This window comes from Heptranchias perlo, chromosome 14 (assembly GCF_035084215.1).
Source record: "Heptranchias perlo isolate sHepPer1 chromosome 14, sHepPer1.hap1, whole genome shotgun sequence".
Taxonomy (NCBI): Eukaryota; Metazoa; Chordata; class Chondrichthyes; order Hexanchiformes; family Hexanchidae; genus Heptranchias; species Heptranchias perlo.
The window spans coordinates 24,560,206-24,581,225 of NC_090338.1; the positions used below are offsets into that span (position 1 = coordinate 24,560,206).

General features: G+C 40.9%; 1 long non-coding RNA gene across 1 annotated transcript; it reads left to right on the forward strand.

Annotated features, from left to right (window-relative positions):
* Positions 1-1,920: 1,920 nt before the first annotated feature.
* LOC137332084 (uncharacterized) lies at positions 1,921-18,990 on the forward strand. Its single transcript, XR_010965571.1, has 4 exons — positions 1,921-2,050; positions 2,591-2,770; positions 15,516-15,548; positions 17,887-18,990. It is a non-coding gene; the product is annotated as an uncharacterized lncRNA (long non-coding RNA).
* Positions 18,991-21,020: the final 2,030 nt, after the last annotated feature.

Genomic DNA, 21,020 nt, shown 5'->3' on the forward strand with positions numbered 1-21,020 from the left:
ATTTGCCTTCCTAATTGCTTGCTGTACCTGCATGTTAACTTTCTGTGATTCATGTACAAGGACACCCAAATCCCTCTGAATACCAACCTTAGTCTCTCACCTTTTAAAAAATATTCTGCTTTTCTATTCTTCCTACCAAAGTGGATAATTTCACATTTCCCCATATTATACTCCATCTGCCACCTTCTCGCCCACCCACTTAACCTGTCTATATCCCTTTGCAGCCCCTTTGCTCCTCACAGCTTACTTTCCCACCTAGCTTTGTATCGTCAACAAACTTGGATACATTACACTCGGTTCCCTCATCTAAGTCATTGATATATATTGTAAATAGCTGAGGCCCAAGCACTAATCCTTGCGGCACCCCTCTAGTTACAACCTGCCAACCCGAAATGAGAGAACACAGATGCACAAAGTCACATAGAATTTTTTCAAAAAGTCACTTTTTGACATTGGGCACCTGCAGGACTGCTATGAGGGTAAGATTTGTAAGGCCGCTGCACACAGACTGTGTATATCTGAAAATCATGGGCGGTGTACCTGTGATTTTTGAATGTGTGCTAGCTGTGTGCAAGGCTCTGCCGGTGGTGTAAGCCTCACAAAATTTTCCCTCTAGTCTAATGGTGCAGAAAAAAGGGCAAATATTAAGATCCCGAGAAACAGTGTATTTTCTAAAGTTTTACTAATTGCTCTTGGAGAAAGCCAATTAAGCAGGTGGTCAAGGCAAAGGCGAGGAATTGCGAGATTCACTGAGGAGTAAGAAGTCAATTAGTGACCCGTTTCTTCAGATTCTAAATTCATTTAGGTTAGGGAGGACCAGGGTTACACTTACAAGTTATGTAAGGGCAGAACTAGGTTGGACATTGGGCGGTTCTTCTTTTCCCAGAGATTAGTGGACCAGTGGACCAGGTTGCCGGCTCGTGAGATGAACATTGATTCATTGTATTCCTTCAAGAGAGAACTGGACCTTTTTCTGGCTGGGGTGGAGATTACTTTGTACAAGAGGTGGATGTCCGGTAATATAAATTAGGGTCAATGTGATCGCCTGGACTAGTTCCAGTCGCCTAAAGGGGTTGGAAAGGAATTTTCCAGATTATTTTCCCTCTGGATTTTTATTTGGTTTTCCACCTCTCCCGGGAGATTATGTGGCTCCGGGTGGGTGGGGAGTGTCTGTATCGTGATGTATCACAACTATATAGGACAGGCTGGATGGACCAGTTGCTATTTTCCTGTCCATCATTTTCGAATGATCGTATTTCCTGACAAAGAAAGAAGACTTTCACCCCATTAGTCTGGGCTGGATTAGATTTAGGTGATAGAACAAAATTCTCATGAAATAAGTTGCCAACCTCCAATAAAGTCTGTTCCATAGATGAACAGAAAGGTTGATTCCTATTTTGCTTGGTGAATGAATTTAGTTGAAGATGTTCCCTCAATCAGAAGAGATCTTGCCGAGTGTTTTTTAATGATTTTCTCCCAAGAACACCAATGACCAAACTGAGGAATGACAAGCACGTTCCACACGTCAAGGCCTAGATGTTGCGACAGCTTCCTCAGAGACACTCAGACCTATGACCTCAGTGATAAAGATATCATACACTTTTGCTATGGTTAGGCTAAAATTGAGGCTTAAGATTGATGCTTAGACTGACGAATGACAATGGAAAGAAAGCTTTGCTTAGAGCTGTCCTCAGGCAGTGACCTGATTTATCCCTTCATTTTGCTGCATAGAGGAGCCTGACAGCTCTGAAATGTCTGATTAGCTGCATGTTTTTGATCACCTTTCTGCAAAGAGACAGTGGGATCGGCTTTAACTCCCGACAGAAAACGGGCAGGGGAGCAATTAAAATGGAACGAGGGACTTACCCAGTGTATTATTGCCCCGATCTGGCTGGCTGCTATTTTGAATTGTAGGCGGAGAAGGCGCATGCCAGAAGCCGATGGGGTTCTTCTTTAAGTATGCAGATTCGGTTCCAATGATGACATCGGGGCCCGATGGCTATTTTTAGAGCCTGAGCAGGGGAGGCAGGGCCAGAAGATGTCCAGTAAGGTAAGTCTTTAAAATTTTTTATAAATTTCCTTGTGGGCTACAAGGAAACCTTAGGCCTTAGTCATAGAGTCATAGAGTCATAGAGTTATACAGCACGGATAGAGGCCCTTCGGCCCATCGTGTCCGCGCCTTCTCTCCTCTGGACTTACCACCCCTACCTAGATTACGATACCCCTTCCTGAGCCCTCTGATCCACTTACCTTGTCCCGAGACCAGTCCCACGCGTCCTCGGCAATAGCCTCTGAGGCATCCGATTTTAATGGCTGGGCAGCCACTTCCTGCCGATTTCCCGGGCCTTTTGGTCAGGAAGTTGGCAAGCAGCACGATAATGAGGTCCGGCTGTTAAAATCTTCCGAGCCTCCCTGATCCTGTTCCCAGATGGGCCAGCTGTTCGCTAGGCTGCATTCCTGCCCAGGAGTAAAAATCGACCCCAGTGAGAGAGAGGAGCCATATGCAACCTCTCTACCTGTCACACACAATCCATGTGATATCAATAGGCTGTTGTTCTGACTTGATCAACTTTTTCACTTATGTCTTTAGCATCATAGATGCACAACCTCCTGAATCTGAATATCTCCAAAATGATGTGCCATTTACTGCTGGTGGCCAACACGTGCTGACTAGAAAGCAATGAAGGAACTAAGCCTACCTGAACCCCTTCACCTCAACTGAAGCAACACCACCCCTTTAAGACAGTACACCACCTCTTTAACTGCTGTGGTAAGCTCTTTTATTCATATATCCTGTCTTGTTAGCATTTCATGAATTCTAGAGGTAGAGTTTCAAAATGTGCTCGAAATTGCGTTGATTAGGTTACAGTTCAAGTTTCAGATAAAATTCATTTGCATAATCACAAACCTAAAATCTTCCATGAACCAGCGCAATCGGGCAGTGTAATAGAACGTAATCGTTTTGTTTTTTCTTTTTTCCATTAAGAAGTATTCCCTGATGTATGTAAGAGTGGTAATCTAGTGCAGTTTTATTAGTACAGCTGAAAATGGGTCTATCACCAAAAATAAGCATTTTTAATAAGTGTCCAGTCTTCCACCTGTGAGTAACCTGATTTAAAATCACTGAAAATGACTTTAAAAAACCATACTGCATCATTTAATAGTTTCATTGGTGTACACTAGCCAGTTTCTTAGTAAATTAAATATTTTTTGATATGAAAACCTTTTAAAACGTACCTACAAGTATCCGTGCGCCTAAGAAAATGAATTCAATTTGAAGAGCCTTCCCGAACCAGCGCAATCGGCAGAATCTTGCAATTTGGACCTGGGGGCGTGGCCAGTTTTGCGGGCAAAATGAATTTTAAAACAGCGTAAAAATATGTGGAAAACGCGAACGTGAGTGATCAGGGAACTCAAAATTCCCTGATCTTTTGCGCTGGTTCAGACGATTTCGTCCGGATTGCGTTGATATTACTGGCATGATTGATTGATTCCTGGGATGAGAGGATGGTCCTATGAGGAGAGATTAAGTAGAATGGGCCTATTAAAGTTTAGAAGAATGAGAGGTGATCTCATTGAAACATATAAGATTCTGAGGGGGCTTGATAGGGTAGATGCTGAGAGGCTGTTTCTCCTGGCTGGCGAGTCTAGAATTTGGGAGCATAGTCGCAGGATAAGGGGTCGGCCATTTAAGACTGAGATGAGGAGGAATTTCTTCACTCAGAGGGTTGTGAATATTTGGAATTCTCTACCCTAGAGGGCTGTGGATGCTGAATCATTGAGTATATTCAAGGCTGAGATAGAGAGATTTTTGGACTCCAGGGGAATCAAGAGATATGGGGGAAAGTTTATTTGAGGCCAAAGATTAGCCTTGATCTTATTGAAAGGCAGAGCAGACTCGAGGGGCCGTAGGGCCTACTCCTGCTCCTATTTCTTCTGTTCTTTGTGTTCTTGTAAACAAGCAGAAACTCTACCCCCAGGAGTTTTGAGTTTCTTTTTTCTTTCCACAGAAGAGTCCAGGATAATTATTTGGACATAGTGTATTGGGTTTCCTGCTCCTGCACTTGCCAGCACGTGACCTCTGGCCAATCACTTTAATGAAGGGGGAAATAATCACAGTGAGTGCAGAAGCAGAAAATCCTGCCCAGTAAATCACTGTCACACACATCTTTGTGGGAAAAAACTGTTCAGCAAACCATTTTTTCAATGCAATAATGTTAATCATATTGAAATGCAGCAGGTCATTATTTGTAAGTGATGGCATGCAAAAAGGACATGACTCTTCACCTTCCCACCAAAAAATAAATACTCTGTCAATTACTTTTTCACAAAGACAATTTCCCTTTTATGAAATCTTTTATGATAGTATTTCTAGTTTTTCCTTTGTATTTTAGCCAGCAAAGTGGCCTGGTAAGAATGTCTTAAAAGTAGTGAATGGCTGCTCCCATTAAGAGGAAAGCCTCCATTTTGAATTTGTAAACCTTCTCATCTCATGAGGGTAACAAATTACATTCTGTTTGCTGGCAAGTTATAAACTCTCTTGCCTATAACTGACCAAGCAGCTGTATCTGTTCAAAGTGAAGAACTGTACTGAATTTCAGTTTTTATCCATCTTCTATTTTACAAGAAATCACAATTTTTCATATACTTTAGATGTTTGCAAGGGATGCTGAAAAATGCAAGATTGTCCTGGATGTAGCCTTGTAGTTGAAAGTATTTTGGTAGAAAATCATGGGTAATTTCCTCTATTTACTGACAAGATGCTAGAGCACATTTTACAGCTGTATTGATTGTGAGTTAAGTCACCAAATCAGCTGTAGGTCAAAACTACACAAATTAATCAACCTAACACGGTGGAAACAAGCCATCCTTAATGACTCCAACGTTACTACCATGCACAAAAAATGATAAAGAAAAGACTCTTAAAAAGAAACCACATTTGAGGGGGCATGAACTTAATGCTTCAGTGAAGCAATTTCTCACAGAGAAAGAGCCAATTACAAGTACGCAAAGCTGTAAGCCTGCACTAACTGGACATTGAGAAACCTTGGACAAAAACTGTCTGAGAAAAATATATAATGCAAAAGATACTGAAGATCATCAGATGCATCTAAATGACTTGAAATGGACAGCTAAAAAGAAGATAGCCATTAACAAATGCAGGAAATGGATAACGTAGATTCAAGCATATTATTTAATTTGGATGTGAGCATAGAACAAGAGGACGCAACTTCAAAATTAACAACTTGTGTTTGCCACTGGCACTGGATTTCTGACAGCAAGGGACAAAATCACCTACTGGGCTACTCTATATAAGTTCAGCCACTAGCTCTGACTTTTCATATGACAGCACTGCCTCAGGTGCAGTACTGTAATATAGATTCAGCATCAGATTACCAGTTCCTTTCTCCTCTTCCTTCCAGACTATGATTCTCCTTTAACTCATGAAACTGTTACAGAAACAACAATGCATAGAGAGAGGCAGCTTAGCGGGGAATCATCCCAGGCTTTACTGACAAAGCATTGCACACACCAATGAGAAAAATAACTGATGAGTGCACTGAACAATTAGGATGAATATTGCAATTCAAAAATCGAAGTGGCATGATAAAGGCTAATTAGAGGAAATGGTGTTGAACAATTCTTCTTTTAAATATATAATTTGAAATGCTTACCTGACCAGTTTCCTCAGCTGTTACTGTTCCTCTGAGACTTCTTCCCTCTTCAAATGATGAATTTTCAGTTGAATCTTAGAGACTGAAGTTGGAAATTACCGATGCTTAATACATACCTATCAAACTCCTTTCTTCACTATTTTGATGGAGGCATTCATAGAATCATACAATGATACAGCACAGAAGGAGGCCATTTGGCCCATCGTGCCTGTGCCAGCTCTTTGAAAGAGCTATCCAATTATCCCACTTCAATGCTCTTTCCCCATAGCCCTGTAAATTTTTCCCCTTCAAGTATTTATCCAATTCCCTTTTGAAAATTATTATTGAATTTGATTCCACCACCCTTTCAGCCAGTGCATTACAGATCATAGCAACTCTCTGCGTAAAATCATTTTTCCTCATGCTGCCTCTGGTTCTTTTGCCAATTACCATAAATCTGTGCCCTCTGGTTCCTGACTCTCCTACCACTGGATTAACCCACGTATTTTATGTGGGTAATGTTAAAATAGAGGAGAGAGGAACTTGATATAAATGCATTATGCATTAATATGATAATATTGCTCATAGCCATTTCAAGCCTTAACTTTCATATCTCCATTAAGACCAACCCTGTCCAAAGTTTGAATACTGCTCTCATACTTGCACACAGCAGCGTAGGTCTTGGCTGTTCATCTGACTTCATTAATTTAAAGTCAACAGTCCCCTACCCTAAGGCAGTTTCCGTGAAGCTGTCAAGTGAATTTTTTTTTTCATTACACCTCTATGAAGCACCTTAGGATGCTTCTTTCTACATTACAGGTGCTATATAAATGCAAGTTGTTGTTGTTAATTAATACATTTCGAATAAAACAGAAAATGCTGGAAGCACGCAGCAGGTCCATTGGTATTGGAAAATAGAAAGGATAGGTTAACATTTTGTGGGCAAACCTTTCATCAGAACCTGAAATTGGAAGATAGGGAATTATGTTTATAGGGCTGAACCAAATGAAGGTGGAGAGAAGGTTACAACAGAAAAAGTCAAGAGTTGGGAATGCTAATTCCTGTCAGATGCAGTTAATAGACTTAAAGGCCTGCAACCAGATTTTTTAAAAGGTTAGAAAGGAGTAAGAACTAGTGGATGATGTACAAAGATCATCCCAGTGATGCAGTAAAAAAGCATCGATTACAAACCTAAAGACTCCTACAAACTACTTGGATTATGCTTTTTTCTACCCTGTTTCCTGTAAAGACTCCATTAATTTCTCCCAGTTTTTCTATCTCAATCAGATATGCACTGATGATTCAACTTTTTGCACCAAAGTTTCCTTCTTCCTTAGCTAACGTCCATGACAATGTCTGTTCTGCTTTCTGTGCCTCTACTCTCACCACCTCTCCTTCTCACAACAGTGACAGGTCCCCCTTGTTTTTATTTCCCATCCCACTAGCCTGCACATTTGCCAGATCATCTTCCACCATTTCCAGTGCCTACGACGTGATCTCACCACCAAACACTTTTTCTCCTCCCCTCCCTTCTCTGCTTTCCAGAAGGGATTGTTCCTTTCATGATGCCCTTGTTCATGATCCCTTTGGCAGTCCTTCCACTGGAAAATTCCCTTCCATGTGAGACATACTCCCTCCAATTTATAGTCACTGTTCACAGTGTGGTCTCCCCTACATTGGGGGTGTATGAATATTGGTGCGACTTTGTACGAAAATTTCCTGGCTGTTCCTTCTCATCCAGACATATTTGTACGAATGATAGATGCACGTAGTCTAGTGAAATACTACAGACTATTGCTTTTGTAGAAATGGAGTGCATTTTTGATGTGGCCGAGTACAAAGAATTTGCCACAAAGAATTTGCTCCTGACACCAGGCGATTTTGCAGCCTCAGGGTCATTTAATTATTTTTGGTGGAGATCCCGGCCTCTGTCTAGGGGTCTGCCAGCAGTGGTGGTGGAAACTTGCTATGGCAAGCCTCAGAAATGCAGCATTGCCGGCGGCATCCAGGTTACCAGTAAAACTTTGACATTCTAGGCATCCCTTGCATTCAGTGTTGATATGGGCCAAATGATGAAAAATATGTCAGATGATGTATTGCAGTCATTTGAATAACATTTCAATATGCCTGCCCAAATTCCATCCAGAAATTGCAGAGGGAGGGAAGAAGATCCTTGCCTGCACATATTGAAGCTCTGAAGTCTTTCCTAGTTTGCTGCCAACTGAATATAATAATGAATGTTACGTGGTGTTGGAATTGGAAGTAAATCATTCTGAAGCTATCAGAATATTTTAAGAGGAGATACATAAAAAGCAAAAAAGAACATTTGATGCCAGGAAAGCCAACTTCTTACTGCTTCATGAGTTTTTCAGCTGAGTACTCTAAACTGGTAAAATACAGATCCTATACTGCTTTTCTTGGACTGTATCTTACTCTGTGTAAGGCAAAGTCACTTAAAATGGAAAATTAAAATGTTAAGTATTGGGAGTGCAGCCAATGTACAGTTCTGTGAATCTACTATTAAAACATGTCCATTTTCCAGCAAAGCTAGAGGCGGTAGCTAAATTTGGGACAATTATAAGATTACATTATATCTCATTAAGCAACCAAAGATGTCAGAAGAAGTACTACCAGAATTACCTGTAATGGCAGAAAGGTACTAAAAATACTTGATGATCTTCAATTTGAGATAGATGAAGTCAGGACTGATGTAAAGGTTGTTTTTAGGAAGATAGAGCTTTGTTTTTTGAAGAGATTAATGAAACCTACAGTAAATTTTGGAAAGCTCCTGAAATAGACTGCAAATACTGTGGAAAATGCCATGTCAGAATACAAACTAAGCCTATCGTGTTTGGTGGTCGAAGTGTAATACACGGGGAGAATAGAACCATTTTTTAGCCAAGTGTCCAAAGGTCAGAAATCACAGCAAAAGTCAACAGCAGCTACAAATTGTAGATGAAGTTGGTTGGGACTCGAATATCGATCTTATTCTCTTGCTTGAAATTTTTGGATCTGTAGAAGACCAATAGGAAAATAAATTATAGGGCCAATTTTCCTCTTCCCTGATCCCAAATAGTGCTTGAAAAATAGGTGCAATGTAGAAGAAACATGGATGCTAATCCTTTGCTTCTGAATAGCACTGCATACAAACTCATCTATGGCTTTTCTGGTGTCTGCACGCAACTACATCAGAAGAGGGTGCAGCAATGTAAATTTCATGCAAGTGAATGTCAGAGGGCTCTGTACCAATATTTGCTTTAGTGGCAACAGGTGCAATTCAGGGCAATCTGCCCCCATAAAAGTCTGGTGCTGCTCATTCCTGAGTCAATCTTAAGGGACAGGCTGGTGTGGCCAAGCTAGGTCTTTAATTTTGACTTATTGAAAAAATAATGGTTTTGCTGCTTCAGGATTTGATGCAGAATCTTGTTAGTCTTTTGCACTCAGTAATGGAGGCAGTGTTTAGTACTGTGCCCCACTCCCTTTTGTGATATGGCTTATTTGGAGGCAGATGAAAGGAAACAAACAGAAGCCCCCATGACAGCTACTGAAGTTATTCGCCTGGGCCTCTCTTGAACCATTAAGAAATTTTTCTCTGCTACAGAGTAGGAAACTCCCTCGCCCCATTGACCATACTCTTGCTCTTTGTCACCTGGAATAAAAAGAGAAGCCTCACAGTCTAACCATTCCCATACCACATTTGTTTTCCCTGTTCTTCCACCTACTGCTTGGCACAATGATGTCGCCTCTTACTAGCTCCCTGCAAGGTGGGCTGCAGAAGTACCCAGAGTGCTGCTTGGGGTGCTCCAGCCATCCCAGCTATTGCACAGCAGTACAATCTCATTCACAGGGTTTGGAACCTTCAAATTAAACTGAAGACCATCAACATGCAAATCACAGTTTCTGCCACCGCATAAGTTAAACATTTACTCCAAGTTATTAGAAGGTGGCCAGATATGCATCCTGGCCCATTTCCTGCAAAAAACAAAAATCTGGCTTTCTTATGGGACTTTGACTGGAACTTCCCCTATGTCTTTAAGGCCGAAATTATTCCCGATATTCTGAGCCCAAGGAGCCTAACATCTGTCTTCTAAGAGGGCCAACAGAAAATAGGAACATAGGAACAGGAGTAGGCCATTCAGCCCCTCGTGCCTGTTCTGCCATTCTATTAGATGATGGCTGGTCTGTATCTTAACTTCATCACCTGACTTGGTTCCTTAACCCTTAATGCCCTTGCCTAACAAAAATCTATCAATTTCAGTTTTGAAATTTTCAATTGACCTACCCCCAACAGCTTTTTGGGGGAGAGAGTTCCAGATTTCCACTACCCTTTGTGTGAAGAAACATAGAAACATAGAAAATAGGAGCAAGAGTAGGCCATTCGGCCCTTCGGGCCTGCTCCACCATTCAAAATGATCATGGCTGATCGTCTAACTCAGTACTCTGTTCCCGCTTTTTCCCCATATCCCTTGATCCCTTTAGCATTAAGAAATATATCTATCTCCTTCTTGAATACATCTAATGACTTGGCCTCCACTGCCTTCTGTGGTAGAGAATTCCACAGGTTCATTGGAAGAAGTACTTCCTGACATCACTTCCTGACATCACCCCTGGAAGACTTAGCTCTAATTTAAAGGACTCTGGACTTCCCCACCAGAGGAAATAGCTTCTCTCTATTTATCCTATCAACTTCTTTAATCATCTTAAACACTATAATTAGATCACCCCTTCATCATCTATACTCAAGGGAATAAATGACAAGTCTAGGCCACATGTCCTCATAATTTAACACTATCGCACAAAATCAAGATCTATCCCACTGAGTCTCTTCAGTGGTGATGGTAAAGAAAGGGAATGATAAAGTGCGCCTGGGCATTGATTGAGACTGGCCTTGAACATAATCACTACCCATTTCAAATCATAGCTGATGTTCTTCCTGAATTAGACAGAGTAAAACTATTCATGGTTACGGATACAAAGAATGGGTTTTGGCATATTGTATTGGATGAAGAATAGATGCTAACTACCTTTTCAACCCACCTGGTGGGGAACTGAAAGGATTGGACCTGGTGCCCACTTAACACCCCGCTCGATGGAAAGTAAAATTAGGCGGATTGTAAAATAGGCGCCTGATTCGATCCTGCCAGCTGCCCACCAAGGAGGTTAGGTTAAATTTACTCCCTATGCCTTTTGTATTAAAGCTTCACATTACTGCGAGGCCAAGGGGCAAAGGGAGGTGATTTCAATGTCTCCTCTGTCATCTGACTTTGAATCTGCTCACTCACAGTCTCCAGGAACCTGCACTATGGCAGCTCTGAAAAATAAGTAAGAGCTGCTCAGCTCACATCCACAACAAGTCTGCCAGCAAATAGCTCTCATAATTCTAGTGATAACTTGTATTCTGGATGCTGGTTTGGGAGGCATCAATTACTTTATCATTCCATACCAGGTAGGGGTACTGCTATTTTGAGTGTCTGAGATGTGTATACAGTCTTGAAATCATGCTGAGGAACCCATTTTTAATAATACATATACTGTGAATATCATGGGGAGGTTATGCTCTGTTGATCAGTAGCAGCTCTCACTGTGCATGCTAATGATGAATGCATTGATGAGTGATGACGTCCACACTGATAGACTTGATGCAATCGCAGAAAGTTGATCAAGAAATATTATGCACTGGATTCATGTCACATAATATGATCAATAATATTACATGAAGAATAATGAATAGCTGAGAGTGATTGAAAGTCATAAATCGTCAGAGCAAATTGTAACTTGCAAACCCTAAGGCAAGATCACATCCCTGAAATCATTTCCATGTATCCATTGTTTTTTTTGCCACACATGCTTCCTCTTTAGTTCCCTATCAGGACTGATCCTTCAGCCATTTAATACATTTTCCCTGGCATTATTCACCTAATTTGTACCTGCTGTTTCCTCTCTCTCAGCCAATTCCTTATCCTAGGATACCCTTGGCATTAAGCTTGTGTAACAGTCTTTCGTGTGGGATGTTATCGATCGTTAGTATTTCCTTTGCCTCAGATAGAATGGTTTGCTGTTGCTATCCTCTTCACCCAAAACACTACTGTAACTCATAAATTACCAGGTCACCACCAAGCAGGATTATTGATAAGCATCTTTAAAATAGTTTTTACCAATTTTCACCATAAATTCCCATTTTTTGGGTGGAGGTTCACGAAAAACTGTTTTCCTACCAAATTTGCCAAACCCCTTCCTCTCCAAAAAAAACCTTTTTGTTTCCCAATCTGAAATGGAGATCAGAGATGCATCACATCACATTTGTGATTTCAGGATACACATTGCATTATATATGTGCCATGCTGTCATCACACATGCAATCTGCATGCATCTCTGGGTCTGATTTTCTGCAGAAAATAAATGGAGGCCTGAAATGTGGATATTCTTTAAGGGAACTCCTAAATAATGTTATATCTCAATTTAGATTTTGCAACCTAAAGGACTTAGCTGGTGTAAGTGACTCCACAAGTAAAGTTTCCCCAATAACAATTATAGCACTATAGCCTGGCCTTCCTAAAAGCAACATTCATCTGGTCTTAGTATCCTATGTTAGAACACCTAGTGAACGCAGGCTAAAGGAATGGGGACCATATTACGCTTCATAACTTGTTATAACATGCACAACTCATTCAGCTTTCAAATAGTGCATTCTACAATGCTGGACTATGTTCTAACCCTTATGTATGTGGAAACATCAGTCCTGTACTTCTACTTGTATTCTGCATCACTTTCTCTCTTCTCTTTTGTTGCCTATAAATATGCAATTAAAGACATGCAATTAAAAAATATGCTTACCTTGGATCCTATTTACAAGCAAAAAAGAGGGGAAAAAGGACAGAATGAACATTTTGCAGATTTTGAGGGTGATTTTGAACATGCAGTAATGCCCTCAGGCCTTGAGTTCATGCATTATATTATATACTAGTCAATCTCCTGTGGTATTCAACACATAATTATTAAGTTTGAAGTCTTTAAACAATAATTATAGTAATGATTTGGATTTCTTAAAAATTTACATTGTTTTAATGTTTGTTATTTAAGAAATTCAAATTGTATAGAAGCACGAGATCGACTAGTATATAAAATATCCTGAGCCTGACTATACCAGTAAGTCCAGTGGGAGAAAGAGTATGGTGCTTTTGACACAATATCAATGACCAATCAACTATGTGAAGGTCACACTTAAAATTCTACTTGCACATATCCCATTCTTGTGCACCTCCATCATCAGAATCCAAATGTGCTTGGTAAGTATTGGACAGCTTATGGAGGAGTTGGTAATCTTTTTATATATTTTGGACATGTCCCAAGGTCCAAACACAATCATGGCTGTAATCCGAATACTATTACAAACTACTGACTTAAATCATCTATTTTGAGGTTCCTTTTACAGATTTTTTTTGATACTAGAATGAGTTTGGTGACTGATCTTTATGCTATGTGTTGGTGTATCTCAGTCATGTGGTGCTATGACATGATTTGCCAGTATACACTCCACTTGAACTGTAAAAATCTCAATGAATTTGGACTCCCTCTTCAGAGTACTGAGAATAGTGGCTCTCAAAACAACCCCAGCTCTGAGATGTTGTTAATCAACCCTACCTACCCCCTCATACATTCAACCTAGATCATGGCCAGTACAGAATAAGTCCTGGCAACTGTGTTTTTACTCTCTCCAGAGGAGTTGCTAATAAACCCTTGAGTTACCCATGTCATTTGCAAAGATCTCCTGAGTTGATTTCAAACAGCTGGAGTCCTGGTTTTGGATCCTCTCTCCTTTTCCTCCTCTTGTCACCTTGCACCCACCTTGTACCATCTCACCTCTTATAGAGCAATTGTTTTCCTAAGGCTAGGTACTGGCAAAGTAAATCAAGGCTTGCTGAGAAATCAGGCTTGTCTATTTAAATTATGAGTTCAAAAATATACATGTAGCTCCTTATTAGGTGGTACACCAATGTGCACATTATTGAATGTAAACTTGATCTATTTTGTTCTTTTAAAAAAAAGTTCCAAATATGCTTAAGTATTTCATACACTCAGCCTGAGCACGGTATCATTAGTCCAACATGCATAGAATGGTGGGACGTGGATTTTATCCTTGATGTCCCACATATGTTTACAATTTCTATTGTATGCAGGGATGGTGCTAATGTTGCTCAGTGAAGGTGTTTTCCCATGGGGAGGGACAAGAAAGTAATAACTTCCCACATGCATATATGTGGGCCATTTAGAGGGAGGGACAATGCAGAAGTAATGGAGTCTACAAACATCTTCACAATGATATTCTGAATAATTTCAAAGATTCAAAATTGAACATGCCTTTGAAACCTTTAAATATTGCGTTCTAAGAGAAACTCCAGATGATTTGATAACTCGCATCACCTGGCTTGAGCTGCACTAAAGCTTAGAAAGTGAGAAGCAATGACTGAAGTAGTGCATTGTTTGCATTTACAAAAAATTCCCACCCTTCTGACTGGGGGTTAAAAATTAAAGAGCTGCCTTGCCTAATGCAATCGATTACAGGCTGATTGATTGCACGAGGTAAAGGTGGGAGGTTAAAAAAAACATATTCCCCTTCAGTTGGGTCAGCTGATCGTGCTACGTTTCAGCAGGTGCTGCGGCCAATTCCCTCCCCCCACCTAAGGTGGGTAACACAGTGGCAGTGCGAATACTGCCAGAAGATCGTCAACAACAGGTTAATCAGCCTGATCCTGGAAGATCTTAATATTTTTCTTGGGTTCAGCGTCACCAGGTCACTCTTGTAAACAGGTCTCTTATAGTAGTATGTCACAGCACAGCCTATCATTCCTGCGTCGGTTCTTTGAAAGAGCTATCCAATTAGTTCCACTCCCCTGCTCTTTCCTCATAGGCCTGTAAATTTTTTCCCTTCAAGTATTTATCCAATTCCCTTTTCAAAGTTACTATTGAATCTGCTTCCAACATCCTTTCAGGCAGTGCATTCCAGATTATAATAACGCTCTGTGCAAAAAAATGTTTCCTCATGTCACCTCTGGTTTTTTTGCCAATCACCTTAAATCTGGTTACCGACCCTTCTGCCACTGGGAACAGTTTCTCCTTATTTACTCTGTCAAAACCGTTCATGATATAGAACACCTCTATCAGATTTCCTCTTAACCTTCTCTGCTCCATGGAGAACAACCCCAGATTCTCCAGTCTCTCCACATAACTGAAGTCCCTCATCCCTGGTACCATTCTAATAAATCTCTTCTGCAGCCTCTCTAAGGCCTTGACATCCTTCCTAAAGTGTGGTGCCCAGAATTGAAAACAATACTCCACCTGAGGCCTAACCAGTATTTTCTAAAGATTTAGCATAATTTCTTTCCTTTTGTACTTTAGGGGCTCAATTTTGAAATGGTGGCGGGTTGGCAGCAGGGAGGGGGGGTGGGGATGAAGGTGCGCGTGGCAAACCCGGATAAACAAAACTTACAGTTTCTGACACGTTCAGGCTGGCTGCCGACAGGAGCTGCAACGCGAGGGGTGGGGGGAGAGAAAGAGAGACAGTGAGACGTCATCCGGCGTTGGAACGGAAGATCGGTGGGGGGGGCAGTGGGGAGAGTGGAAGATCGGGGGGCGGGAAGAGTGGAAGATTGGAGGGAGAGTGGAAGATCGGCGGGGGGAGAGGGGAAGATCGGGGGGGGACATCGGGGGGGTGAAGAGGGGGAGATCAGAGAGGGGGACATCGGACATCGGAGCAGGGCGGAAAGGTAGGTTGATTTTGTATTTTAACTTCATGTAATGGTTTTTTATTTAATTTATTTTGTTTCATTTTGCCTGATCTGGCCCTTCACGGTGGATAACCAGACATGAATCAGAAGCCGTGGGAAAGGCGCCCAGGTAAGTTAAAATTCGTTCTAACTACCTAATATGTCACAAGTAAAGTGCCTTAAGTACCTCAATGAAGTATATTTGGCTCTTTAACTATCATGCCGCTGGCTTTAATTGCCAGCTGGACTTCCGGATTCGGGACACCTGTGCGCACACAGGTGCGTCCGTGGGGAACTCGGGTTGGAGCCGGCTTCTGAACCCGCTCCGCATTTCTGCAATTTTCGCAGCCGCCCCACCCCCAACGCACCCGCAATTTATGTGTAAAATCAAGCCCTATGTCTCTATTAATAAAGCCCAGGATCCCATATGCTTTTTTAACAGCCTTCTCAACTTGTCCAGTCACCTTCAAAGATTTGTGTACATACACCCCGAGGTGTCTCTGTTCCTGTATCCCCTTTAAAATGGTACCATTTAGTTTATATTGCCTCTCCTCATTCTTCCTACCAAAATGTATCACTTCACACTTCTCTGCCCTAAATTTCATCTGCCCATTTCACTAGTCTGTCTATGTCCTCCTGAAGTCTGTTACTATCCATCACGTTGTTTACTACATTTCCGAGTTTCGTGTCATCTGCAAACTTTGAAATTATACCCTGTATACCCAAATCCAGGTCATTAATATATATCAAAAAGAATAATGGTCCTAATACCAACCCCTGGGGAACACCACTGTATACGTCCCTTCAGTCTGAAAAACATTCTGCTCTCTGCTTTCTGTCCCTTAGCCAATTTTGTATCGATGCTGCCACTGTCCCTTTAATTCAATGGGCTTTAATTTTGCTTACAAGTCTATTATGTGGTACCTTATCAAATGCCTTTTGGAAGTCCATATACACAACATCAACAGCACTACCCTCATCAACCCTTTCCGTTACTTCATCAAAGAACTCAATGAAATTAGTCAAACATGATTTTCCTTTAACAAATCCATGCAGACTTTCATTTATTAGCCCATACTTTTCCAGATGCCAATTAATTTAGTCCTGGGTTATTGTCTCTAAAAGTCTCCCCATCACCGAAGTTAGGCTGAGTGGCCTGCAATTGCTGGGTTTATCCCTCTCCCCTTTTTTGAACAGTGGTGTATTATTTGCAATTCTCATGTCTCTTATTAAGAAAATTAAATGGTGATCTAATTGAGGTGTTTAAGGATTATAGGAGTTGATAGGATAGATATAGAGAACCTATTTCCTCTGGTGGCGGAGCCCAGAACAAGGGGGCATAACCTTAAAGTTAGAGCTAGGCCGTTCGGGGTGATGTCAGGCAGCACATCTTCACACAAAGGGTAATGGAAATCTGGAACTCGCTCCCCCAAAAAGCTTTTGAGGTTAGGTCAATTGAAAATTTAAAAACTGAGATTGATAGAATTTTGTTAGGCAAGGGTATTAAGGGTTACAGAACCAAGTCGTGTAGATGGAGTTGAGATTCAGGTCAGCTATGTCTAATTGAATGGTGAAACAGGCTCGAGGGGTTGAAAGGCCTACTCCTGTTCCTATGTTCCATAAGCATACCCTGTATATCTAGGTAAATGTAGCATAACCCAGGTGTCGAACAGAGAACTCCTGCTACTGTACTCTGGCTTACCGCAATGTATCACATGTCATCAAATGATGTCCTGGTGGAAGAATATACACTCTATTAGACCATGGCTCAGGCTGTATGCCATTAGACAAATTTGCTGAATATTTAACAGATAAATGAACAGTACTCAGTACAAATAGTCGATCCACAGTAATTACAAAGTTTACTAAGCTCCTCAAAATGCCAAAAACAATGAAGATGCTTTTCTTGTGCTGTCTTGGAGTCATTGACGCAGCCCTTATTTCTGTTGGTTTTAGAATGCCTGATTTCTTTGTGCAATATCATAGAATACATCGCTCCAAATCTGGTTTGGGATGTGCATTGTCTATAGCCTGCAGAAACAGCTAGTGGTAACCAACTTTGTTAGGGTAAATGTAGCATGACCCAGGTGTTGAACAGAGAACTCCTGCTACTGTACTCTGGCTTATCGCAATATGTCAGATGCCGTCAAATGATTTCCTGTATGTGCTGTGCCCAAAGAGAAAGAATTCCACAAATAGTCCATTGTAGGTAAAAATTCACAACACGTGCGGGAAGAGCCATCTCTGTGATGCAAATCATCTGCAGATCAGCCTCCAAAAGATAGCGTAGGTGTATGGCAGTCTTCTTTCTGAAGTGGAGGCACTGAAGACAAATCTCCTCTGATACGCCCAGAAAGAATTATCTGGGTGATCCAATGTGGCTCCTAAGGTAAGGTGTAATGAATGAGGCAGTGTAGCATCTGCCTTTCCTATCCCCTAAAGAACTATTCTTTCTCCTGCAAATTCAGGAACACTATTGCAACCTATAAAGCAATTCCCATTCTACTCACTTTGGTGTTTGAAAGTGAAATAGCAGCTGGAAACAAGAGTGCTGTAAGGAACAGATTTGGAAATCAAAGTCATGCAATGTAAAAATATATGGAGCTAAATAGTTAAAAAATGCACCAATGCAATGTAAGGATTTTGGACATTGGGTCAAACCCCATTTTACTCTTTTGAACTACTGGGTGATTCAAAATAAAGGGTTAACCAGTCCCTTTAAGGATTTGGACATTCACTTGGATAGTACATTTATAGTACATTTGAAAGCAAAGGTTACCTTGGCCTGGACATTACTGTATAAATGCACAATTGCAAAACAGTGAAGCGCAGACCGTTTAAACTGGACAGTTGGACATCAGTTTAACACTGCAGGAGCAATATAGCACAGAAACTGTAAACAGGCTGTGACTTTCAATAACAACTGATAAGGAGAAGCTTCCAGAAGGTTCTCAATGTCAACAACAACTGCAAAGGACGAAGAACTGATAGGACACCTGGCTTCACATAGAGGGGAGGATATAAGGGATTTATACAGTCCATGAGTGGTCCAACCAGCCATCCACCTTAATGCTATGGACAAATTGGGCCTTCTCGTAACTTGGTTCACACCTATTTGCACAGAAGCATATAAAGACAAGACATCGTAGCAGTCAAGATAACAGACAACGTCGGAGAAGCTGGAAGAAGTTTCAAGAGTTAACAACTGCAGTATGAGCTCCTCCAACAATGAGCACTTCGATACTTTGCTTCTAAACTTTGACAAAAAGACTTTGATTCTGAGCTTTGACCAAACCACTTTGTCTCTAAACTTTGATGAAAAGACAAATCTTGATGAGAAGAACCTGACACATCACTCGACACATCTCTCAACGACGCACCTGTTACTGCAGCAATTGACACCCTACTTCTAGACCTAGACGGCTGCTTTGGTGCATAAGGTTGTATATGCTACTTGCTCGCTTTGCTTCATGCCTGCTTATGTGCTCTTTTAATCATTCAATAAGGATCGTTGCAAACCCCCACTTGTATTATCAGGTAGAACAATCCATGTATTGATTGAGTTGCTTCATGCTTGCTACGTGTTCTGTTTAAGTCACTAAATAAAGAATCACTTTGATTCACAAAACTACTGCATCAGGTGGCTTTCTTTGTCGGAACTATCGTCCAGATCCATGAATCTCTGCGAAATCCTTACAGCAAATATAGATAAAACAATACAACAAGGTGAAAAAATTCAAACTATCCAAACGACAATAAAAGAGATACCTTTAAGAAGCCAAGTTCTGCAGCTCAGGCCATCCACACACTTGCACCCAGTGGCGACATTGACAACCAGGCTGTAAGAAAGCTATTGAATCCAGTGTAGGACCAATTGAAATGGTTTTTGCATGTTTAATGAGGCTTGCTCTGGTCACCTGTGCAGCTTGGATAAAGATGGCATTTTACTTCATCGCAAAATGCAAGATGCTGGGAATTAGGCTGCGTGTGCAATTTTCTAATGCCCGTCCTCCCCTCGCCTGGCTCTACCCCTCCAACGAAGCCATGTAAAATCACGGATAATGGGATAGATTTTTGTCTTCAGTAACCTGGCAGAATGGATCGTCCACCCTTTATAGAACCTGCCTGATCCGCTCCACCAGATCACCACCCAGGCGGTGAAGACGAAAATCTGCCCCAAAGGATTTAATTTTCTCAGTTAACAAAACAACAACAAAAAAGTGGTCTACAAAATTATCTTGGAAGCATTTTCCTGTTGCTGCTCTGTGCAGTACTCCAGTGTTGACAGATGATGGACCTGAACAGTTGACATCTGATGGCATATTGGGAATGATGTAGCAAACTACCTGGTTTAGATTTATAATGAGAAATGGTTCAGTTCTAAATGTTATTACACTGGGGTATCACATTGTTTGACAAGCCTGAACCCTTGAATATGATTTATCTCTTGTTTTTGTTCTCAAGGCTAAGAGAGGAACATTCATTGATTGATCAGACGAAGAGACTGTGTTAGAATACTGCTATGTTATTGACTCTTAACACCGGGGGTTCTGTTTATGCACAGGAAAATGGGATTCTTCTCTCTGATGATTTAAGGTGTTAATTGAAATGTGTTCCAACAATCTCAATTCAGTTCCCAATTGACGTAGGGCATGGCATAAAAATGCCGTTAGATTCAGAATATTAGTAATTGGCAAGAGCTTACCAATCATGCTGAGTGATGGCACTGGGAGAGAGACATGCCACACACTATTGGGTTACAGTAGGGAGGGGCCTCTTTTGAGGTTTTGAATAAAGTACATTATTAGAGAAATACTACAAAAGTACTGTATCATACTGAATTATATAATTTGACTTGGATCTGAATTGACAAAATTGTTCGTACCTGGTCTTGACAACAGACCATAAAAAGAAGTCTGTTTCATTAATGCACACCTTTGAAATATTTTTCTACTGCACAGATGAAGGGATTTTTATAACTTCGATGCCAAAACACTAATTACATTTCTGCAGGTTTGCAGAGAGTGTGAAGAAGCTCAGTTCTCAGGAATCTGCTGTTCCCTAGTGACAGGCTTGAAAACGAGCACTGGCAGGCATCTGGCAGACGCTAAGTGAAATAAAATGAAAACTTTCTGCAGTATCTGAAGACACACGTCTAAAATTGGAAATCAATGAAGACATTTTTTTTTATTGGTTTAAGAGACCTTAAAGTGTTACTAATTTGAAATTAGGAGCAGACTGAAATCTTTTCTCATTGTCTTAACCTTGTGAATCGATGATGTATGTTAGCTGTTTTAAGACCTAAAAGGGCTTATATTACCGTGTGCTGTGCATTGGCCTTTGAAGTAGTGTGTACATTGTTGAAATAGTCAATGGCCGTAATATCTTACCCACAATAATATCTCATTGAATAGTTGCATTAATGGAAAACAAAACAAAATAGAATTTAAGTTCTGACCACAATTTGAAAGTTTTATTCTTGACTTGGCTCTGGTTTCATACATCATACTTAAAAACTCAAACAACTTTAACAGTGATATATATTTAATAGATTAAAAATGATGGCCCTGAAATCCCTCCCCATAGTACCTAGTGAACACTG